Raw genomic sequence first — 8251 nt, 5'->3', positions numbered from 1 at the left:
TTTTTTTTTTTTACATACCCCAAACGTTTTTCGATACCTTTTGATCGTTATCCCCATTTTTTCTCGTCCCCTCGAAAAGAAAAACTCTACATTGTATTTGTCCCATCTATGTTGAACCCTGTGTGGCTAATAAAAAAATCTATCTATCTATCTATCTATCTATCTATCTATCACCCACTCTCTCTCCCTCTCTCTTTATATATATATGTGTGTGTGTGCATGTGTATGTGTATATGTATATATGTGTATATATATATATATATATGTATGTGTGTGTGTGTGTGTGTGTGTGTGTGAAATACAGAAACGCGGAGAGAGATATTGGGAGATTGTTAGATAGATGAATAGACAGATGCATATTGACTATTAAAACTATAAAATGTGTATCACTGTATCAGGTAGACAGGCGATTTGACCATTATGACACTTCACCTTTTGACTGACAGTTATTTGAAATTACCAATAATCGTAACGACATTAAACAACGTTGAGTAAAAGAGAAAACGAAAAAATGCAACCAATCGATAAAAGTTAATCGATCCATAAATGCCTAAACTACTATCGTTAGGACTAACTTTTATATAAAGCTTATATTTTGACATTGGAACAATGCCATGTATTTGAGGTTAAGGGAGATTGGATTACATCGACCGAAGCGTATAACAGGTATATATACAATAGTAGTGAATGGTAAACTTAAGGAACATTCCACTCTGCTTATAGGATATTCAGGCGCTAGAAACGAAATTAAATCAAGAAAAGTATTTTGTTTCACTTTCGTCCACCCTTTCTACACAGACGGCAACCATTTTCTTTTTATATGAAATTTAAGAACTATTATTACTGGTGTGGTTTTGTGGTTAGAAGTTTGTTTTTCAACCACATAATTCTGTGTTCGATCCCACTGCTTGATATCTTTGTTAAGTGTCTTCTACAGCGTTTGTGAGTGGATTTGTTAGACGGAAACTGAACGAACTCCATCATATGTCTATGTATGTATGTATGTATGTATATATGTGTATCTGTGTGTGATTATATCAGTGTTTGTCCTCCTTCGCCGCTTTGATAACTCACGCTGGTGTGTTTACGTCCTCGTAACTTAGCGTTTCGGCCAAAGACACCGATGAACTAAATACCCGATAGACTAAATTAAATACCGGGGTTGGTTCGTTTAAACTGAAAGTCTTCTGAGCAGTGCACCAGCATGGTCAAAGTTTAATGATGGAATAAGTAAGAAATATATTTAAATAAAGAGGTTAATTTGATGATGATGATGAAGATCATGATGATAATGATGATGGTAGTGGTGGTGGTCGTGATGATGATGATGATGATGATAATGAAAACATCATCATTGTCACGACAGCGTTGTCTACTTCCATACTCAATTTTTGTGCGAAATGTAAGAAATGCAATTACATCACCACCACCACCACCATCATCATCATCATCATCATCATCATCATCATCATCATCATCATCATCATCATCACCAACACCTTCATCATCATCATCATCATCATCCTCATCATCGTCACAGTCACGACATCGTCGTCTGCTTCCACACACTCACGTGACCAATTTTTATTTTTGTATGAAATGTAAGAAATATTATTACATTATCGGGTGGAAAGGTCAGTATTGATTTACAAGCGTGCTTTCTTGGTGTTTGACTGGTGCTCTTTCTAAAAATGGGGATTTACGTGTTCTAAACGAATAAAAAGAAATAAAAATAAAATTGAAAAGAAAAGAGAAACGGATAAGAAAAAGATAAAGCTAAATAAAGTGATGAAGAACGCAGAGGAAATATTTGTGGCACAGGTGAATTAATGGATCGTGTCTCATTATGATGGGAAGGAAATGCATTCTTAATTACAGTTTTGGCAAACTTTAGAATAAAAGCAAGAGACGAGATCAAAGAAATGCGATTTAAAGGAAACCCGTAGGGAGATGGCAACCATCCGAAGAGAATTAATGTAATGTAATGTTGGTTACCATTATTCAAATTTATCAGAACATTTCCGAAAGTAATTCGAACATTTTTCAAGGAAAATGTTCTGCAACTAATTTACATCTATCTTGTCATGTGCCATTTTATATGGTTAATGGCCCAATGGGTATGGGGTAGAGTTCGGGTTAGTATTCTAAAGAAGTATATACACCGATATCGAATTTGCAGTTCAGGGTCGACTTTGTGTTGATTATATTATATTTTATATTGCAATTGGTGGAAGATAACGTCTTTGGTTCCATGTCTTTCAACAGATCCGTTTCAAAATTCATTGCATTTCTATTCTATTAGCAGTGTGAATGACAAAGGATTTTTTCTAACTTGCTTATAGAATCAAATAGTGTAAAATGACTAGACATTTGCAGTTATGGATTATATGGGTACTGGATATTTCTAGCAGTTTAATTGGTTAGTGATAGACATTTCTAGGAAAATTTCTCAACTTCTTAGGCTTGGATTACCGACTCAGTATCTGATTCTTCCATTCGGGTAGATCCAAAGTATTCAGGTCAAAATTGCACTTGAAAGATCTTGTGCAATCAGTGTATTTTTCTTTATATGGTCCAGTGTAAACCTAAATTAATCGAAGATACGTCGAAAAGCGTTTTAGATGTGACCATCCTATAACATTCCTTGAAACATAGTAGAACAACATTATCAGACGTTTCTTTATTGTTTTCGAAAATGTTATAATTTGATGGAAATTTTGCTATCAGATTTAGTGTCTGCTTTACAACTTTACTGTTTTTTTTTCTATCTTCGATACGGTTAAATAAGTATGGATACATTTAAAATAAACTTTTTAAATATTGTTCGTATCTGAGTTAATTTGTTATGGTTTATAAGTTCAACTGTGATCAGTGGTATAACAATCTTTTCGGCTGTCCAGAGGCTTCGCATCACAGCATAATCTAAACTAATGAAGAATCACCAGCAAAACCTGCACTCTGGCAGAAACTGATATATGCCTGATACCATCGAAATCCAAAAGAGCATTAAAAGAAAGAAATCAAAAGAAATGGTGACAATAGACATATTTACTACCATGGTGAATCTTGAGCGCAAAACTAGGGAGGAAATGCATACGAGGGCCTTTTGTGTGAGAGAGGTTAATAGATATCTTAGTGCTGACTGTGCTAATAAGGTGTAATGTTGAATTCCGTACCCATAGCTTATAATCTAGGCCGGTCACATTGAAGTATGACTCATGAGATATCTCAGAATGGAAGTACCTCTCCAAATAATTTTGTTCGGATTCGAAAGGGGCAGCTTTCATGATCCAGTTGAAGGCGTCTGAAACTCACAAGGAGAGAAGAATGGGAGCTATTCTCATATCTGTGACTTGAACTGTAAGATTATACCCGATGAGACCCTGATAAAATCATTCAAGGCTTAGTTAGTGAGATAGATTAGGTTTGCTTTTCGGCAATGAAATTCTCGATATGGAAGTCTCACAAAACTTTTATCGACGCCAGGTTATGATAAGCTCTTTTGGAATTCACTTATCCTAAGTGGCGCGTAGCTTAGTGATTAGGGTGTTGGACTCATGATTGTAAGGTTGCGGTTTCAAATTCTGGACCAGGTAACGGGTTGTGTTCTTGAGGAAAACACTTCATTTCACGTTGCTCCAGTCCACTTAGCTGGCAAAACATGAGTATTACCGTGACAAACCGGCGTCCTATCTAAGCAGGGAATTTATACGCCGGGAAACCGGCCCTTCAGAGTCGGCACGACTCGAGAAGGTAACGTTACCTTACTTTTAAAACGCAGAGAGTTTGGCCAAACGCTAGACTATATATTTACAAAGCAAACTAACTAACCATGCCTACCAAAAATTTAAATTGAGTATAACACTACTAAGGCTCTTACAAAACGAATACTATAAATACTGATACAGAATTTTTTTTCTACTCTAGGTACAAGGCCCGAAAATTTTGTGGAGGGAGCCAGTCGATTAGATCGACCCCAGTATGCAACTGGTATTTAATTTATCGACCCCGAAAGGATGAAAGACAAAATCAACCTCAGTGGAATTTGAACTCAGGACGTAAAGACAGACGAAGTACCGCTAAGCATTTCTTACGGCGTGCTCACGTTTCTACCAGCTCACCGCCTGATACTGATACAGTATTTTCAGCAGGCGGGGCAAAATGCTTTACAGCACTTCGTCCGTCTTTACAGTCTGAGTTCAAATTCCACCGAGGCTGACTTTGCTTTTCATCCTTTTGGGGGTCGATGAAATAAGAACTTGTTAAGCACTGGGATTAGTATGATCAACTTACTCTCTACCTCGTAATTTCTGGCTTTGTGCGAAAATTTGAAACCCATATTCACTCAGACTCCTGTTATTGTGAGTTCATAACTCTTCTTGCTCTCTTTTACTTTCCAAACAAGATAAAGTAGGGCATCTGCCAAATAAAAGAGCTGATTTCTTTCTTGTTCACTCTTTATGACACACATTCTCTCTCTCTCTCCCCTAATCTATCACATCGCCTCCACTGCGCGAGGAGAAGCACATGTGGGACACTCAATGATTCTTTTTCTTCCATAGCGACGAAAATTTATGGTCATTGACATCTGGACACTTTTCATGTGTGTGTACGTATTATTTACGTACGAATAGACACGCGCGCGCGCCAAAAACACACACGCACACACACACGCACACACACACACACACTCACGCACACACACTCACTCACACACATATATGTATATATTACGCATTTCAATTTCAGCATTCTTTCATTTTCTCCTTCCTTGTTTTTCATGTAATATTTTTATCACATTTCCATTCCGGTTTTTCATATTCGATCGATTTGATTTGCTCTCTTTGTCGGAGTGTACACGTATTTCCCAGATGATTGTGACCCAGTCTTTGTTATATACTGCGTCTGAAATTTGTTTATGACGTTTATCAATTTTAATGTCAAACGGTTTAATCGCTACAGCAAGCAACTCAAATCTGTCTGTCATTTTATTCCGACTTGTTAAGCACTGGGCAAGGAAATAGAAAGTTTCCTTGCATTTCATCTTATTAATTCCTATCATTATCATATTTTTGTAGGTGTTTATTTTTTGACATAGGTTTAATACAAAGAGATCGTTATGCGTTTTATCCAGTTTTGAGCTATTCTCACTTTCTATTTGTTTCCTTTGAAATCTGTTGTAGAGTATTAAATATATAGTATTTTCTCTGCGTATTTTTTTCAATATATTCGCGAATTTCATCTTGAATTTGTCTTTATTAACGTCTCTGTTGAGTAATATTTTCCTTGGGTGCTCTTATTTCTAGTTTTCAATTTCCTCCGTTCTTATAAGTAGAGAAAATTATTCGCATTTTATTCCTCTATTACACTTAAGACAATAACCAATTTTCCTTTACGCGCATCTCAGTATTTGTCCGGTCCCACAGTAGTTATTTAGTAATAACTTTCTATTTGAATCACAAATCATCTACTTTGCTACTCTCTGCTGGGTTGTGTACATTCTATCTATATTAGCTTTGAGATGGCAGTTTCAGCGATGTGTTAGTAGTTTCCTGTCTAGTCATTTCATTTGACGTAATTTCAGTTTTATGACTCGACTATTCCGTTGGAGGTCTGTTACATTTTAGTTTTGTAATTAGTGTTATTTAGTCTTACAGCGGACTTTCTTCTGCTCTGCACTCTATTTCGTTGACTCTTACTGCCATATACCCATAGATATAGGCATCGTTAGCTGAGTGGTCTGTGGTATATCTTTGATGTGGCTGTTTATTTCTTTGTGTGTATGCGATATTCTGCGTTTCTGATTTATTTTGGATCTAATTCTTTTGTCTTTGTGTCTGTTTTTAACTTACTGTAAGATCTTGTGTTTTTTCTTGTGTAGTCAATATTGTGGTATTTTAACTGAGTTTAGGAATCCCATTAATATTATGTGTGACTTCCTCTGTTGAGTCTTTTTTCTATGCGGTAGTTTCTTTTCGGATGCCTTCATTGTTTCGTTGAACATTAAGGCATTGCACTGGAAGAATTGTTAGCGCGTTGGACAAAATATTTCGTGGTATACGTTCTGAGTTCAAATTCCAAAGAAACCCAATTAGGTTTTCGATGAAATCATTACCAATCAAGTATTGAGGTTGGTATAATCAACTCGCACCTCCTTTCTAAAGTGATGACCTTATGCCAAAATTAAAGATATTAATGAGTGAGAGAGCAGTGCAAGCCATCAAAGTGACACTGGGGTAAAATATACGAAGCCCATTATACCCATCATGACTACCCGTCTGATAAGGGTACACCAGGCACATGCATCATAACCATATTGGCGTGACATGGTGATCTCATATCAAGATAAACAGTGCATGACCTCGCAGGTGGGGGCCCACTCGCAGGTGGGGGCCCACTTAGAAATTTCTTCAGATCGAGTGGCCCATCCCGGTCAAAAGGTCTTTGAATAAGGTTTGTTTAAGGATGTTGAGCAAAATACCCATGTTTCCAAAGATGAATTATTCAAACCCCAAAGGATTCCTCTCAACACATGGCTATGATGCTCCCCCACTACTTCTGCTCATGATCAGAGATGCACATATTGTCAGCCACTAAGGGACATGCTCAACTGGTTAAGGTCAAACATCTGACAAGCAAATCTGTGGTATCAAGCAGAATATTTGCTGTAGCCCATCTTTTATAGCAAGACAAAACAATGTACATGATAACACTTCCAATCAATTCAGATTAGAAGCCATGAGAGCTACTGCCTGGTACTGCATCCGGGCATTTATTATTATTATTATTATTATTATTATTATTATTATTATTACTATTATTATTATTATTATTATTATTATTATTATTATTATTATTATTATTATTATTATTATTATTATTATTATACCGCCTAGGTTGACTTTGCCTTTCATCCTTTCGAGGTCGATAAATTAAGTACCAGTGAAATACTGAGTGGATGTAATCGATCACTCCCGTCCCCCACACAATTTCAGGCCTTGTGACTACAATAGAAAGCATTCTTATTATCATCATTATCATTTATTATTATCATTATTATTATTGTTGTTATTATTATTATTATTATTATTATTATTATTATTATTATTATTATTAGTAGTAGTAGTAGTAGTAGTAGTAGTAGTAGTAGTAGTAGTAGTAGTAGTAGTAGTAGTAGTAGTAGTCGTGGTCGTAATACTAGTAGTGTTACTTTTATCGCTATCATCGTTGTTGCTGTGATTGTCGTCGTCGTTGTTGTCATCACTATCATCATCATCATCATCATCATCATCATCACCAACAGCAGCAGCAGCAGCAGTATCAACCCCCACCCCACCCATTTTTGTTACTCTCTTTCCACGCCAATAATTATGTAAAGTTGTCAGACAGTAGCGATATTTTGTCTGTCAATTACTCATAAAACTTAAAAAGTAAAAGCACAAAATAGAATTAAAAATGAAATTAAAAGCCATTTGAAATGATTATTGAATTTCATTAATAGAAGTAGCTGGGACAATCATCTCTCTCTCTCTCTCTCTCTCTCTCTCTCTCTCTCTCTCTCTCTCTCTCTCTCTCTCTCTCTATTTTTCGTTCTCTTGAGAGAGAGCATGGTACAAATTTTAATATATGATGGAATTGAGTTGAATTGATTAAAGTTCCTGGAAACGAAGTGAAGCAGGAATTCTCTAGATGAAGTTTTATTGGTAAGTGAATTCACTAGTTTTATATAGATGAGAAGAAATCAGTTTAAACGGGAAAGATTTCTTAGCGATTGATGTCATCAAATTTCAACCACGATATCACGATATTTTATTAAATTTCTTTTGATTTTCGATGCGTGTTAAAATTCTTTCAAATGAAAGATTTTCAACGAAAATCTTAAGCTAAATTGAATTAAACAGCCAAACCCCCTCATCGACATCCTCCTAAAACCATCAATTCCGAACTCCGCCGCCAGACAGTCTGTGATCTATGTACTGAAATATCATCGTTGACCTACACTTTCCATAAGAAGTAACAAAGACGACAACGACAAGCTTTTACATTTATGGTTGTCATTGGTTTTTCATCACGGTTGAGTTACAACGAGTTTGCTGCAGAAGAGATTGTTACTCTTAATACTACTACTGTTGCTGTTGTAGTTATTGCGGTTTTTGCTGCCGTTGTTGTCGCTGCTGCAGCTTATACTACTACTACTACTACTACTACTACTACTACTACTACTACTACTACTACTTCTACTACTACTACT

The 8251-nt window shown here is 36.0% G+C and overlaps 1 protein-coding gene across 1 annotated transcript in view; it reads right to left on the bottom strand.

Annotated features, from left to right (window-relative positions):
* The window catches only part of LOC106869702 (uncharacterized), an 875881-nt gene that overhangs the window by 223907 nt on the left and 643723 nt on the right, over positions 1-8251 (bottom strand). The gene's annotated exons all lie outside the window — the stretch shown is intronic.

Source organism: Octopus bimaculoides, chromosome 13 (assembly GCF_001194135.2).
Source record: "Octopus bimaculoides isolate UCB-OBI-ISO-001 chromosome 13, ASM119413v2, whole genome shotgun sequence".
Taxonomy (NCBI): domain Eukaryota; kingdom Metazoa; phylum Mollusca; class Cephalopoda; order Octopoda; family Octopodidae; genus Octopus; species Octopus bimaculoides.
The sequence above is the reverse complement of the archived record's forward strand: the minus strand, read 5'-3'. Positions and strand labels throughout refer to the sequence as shown.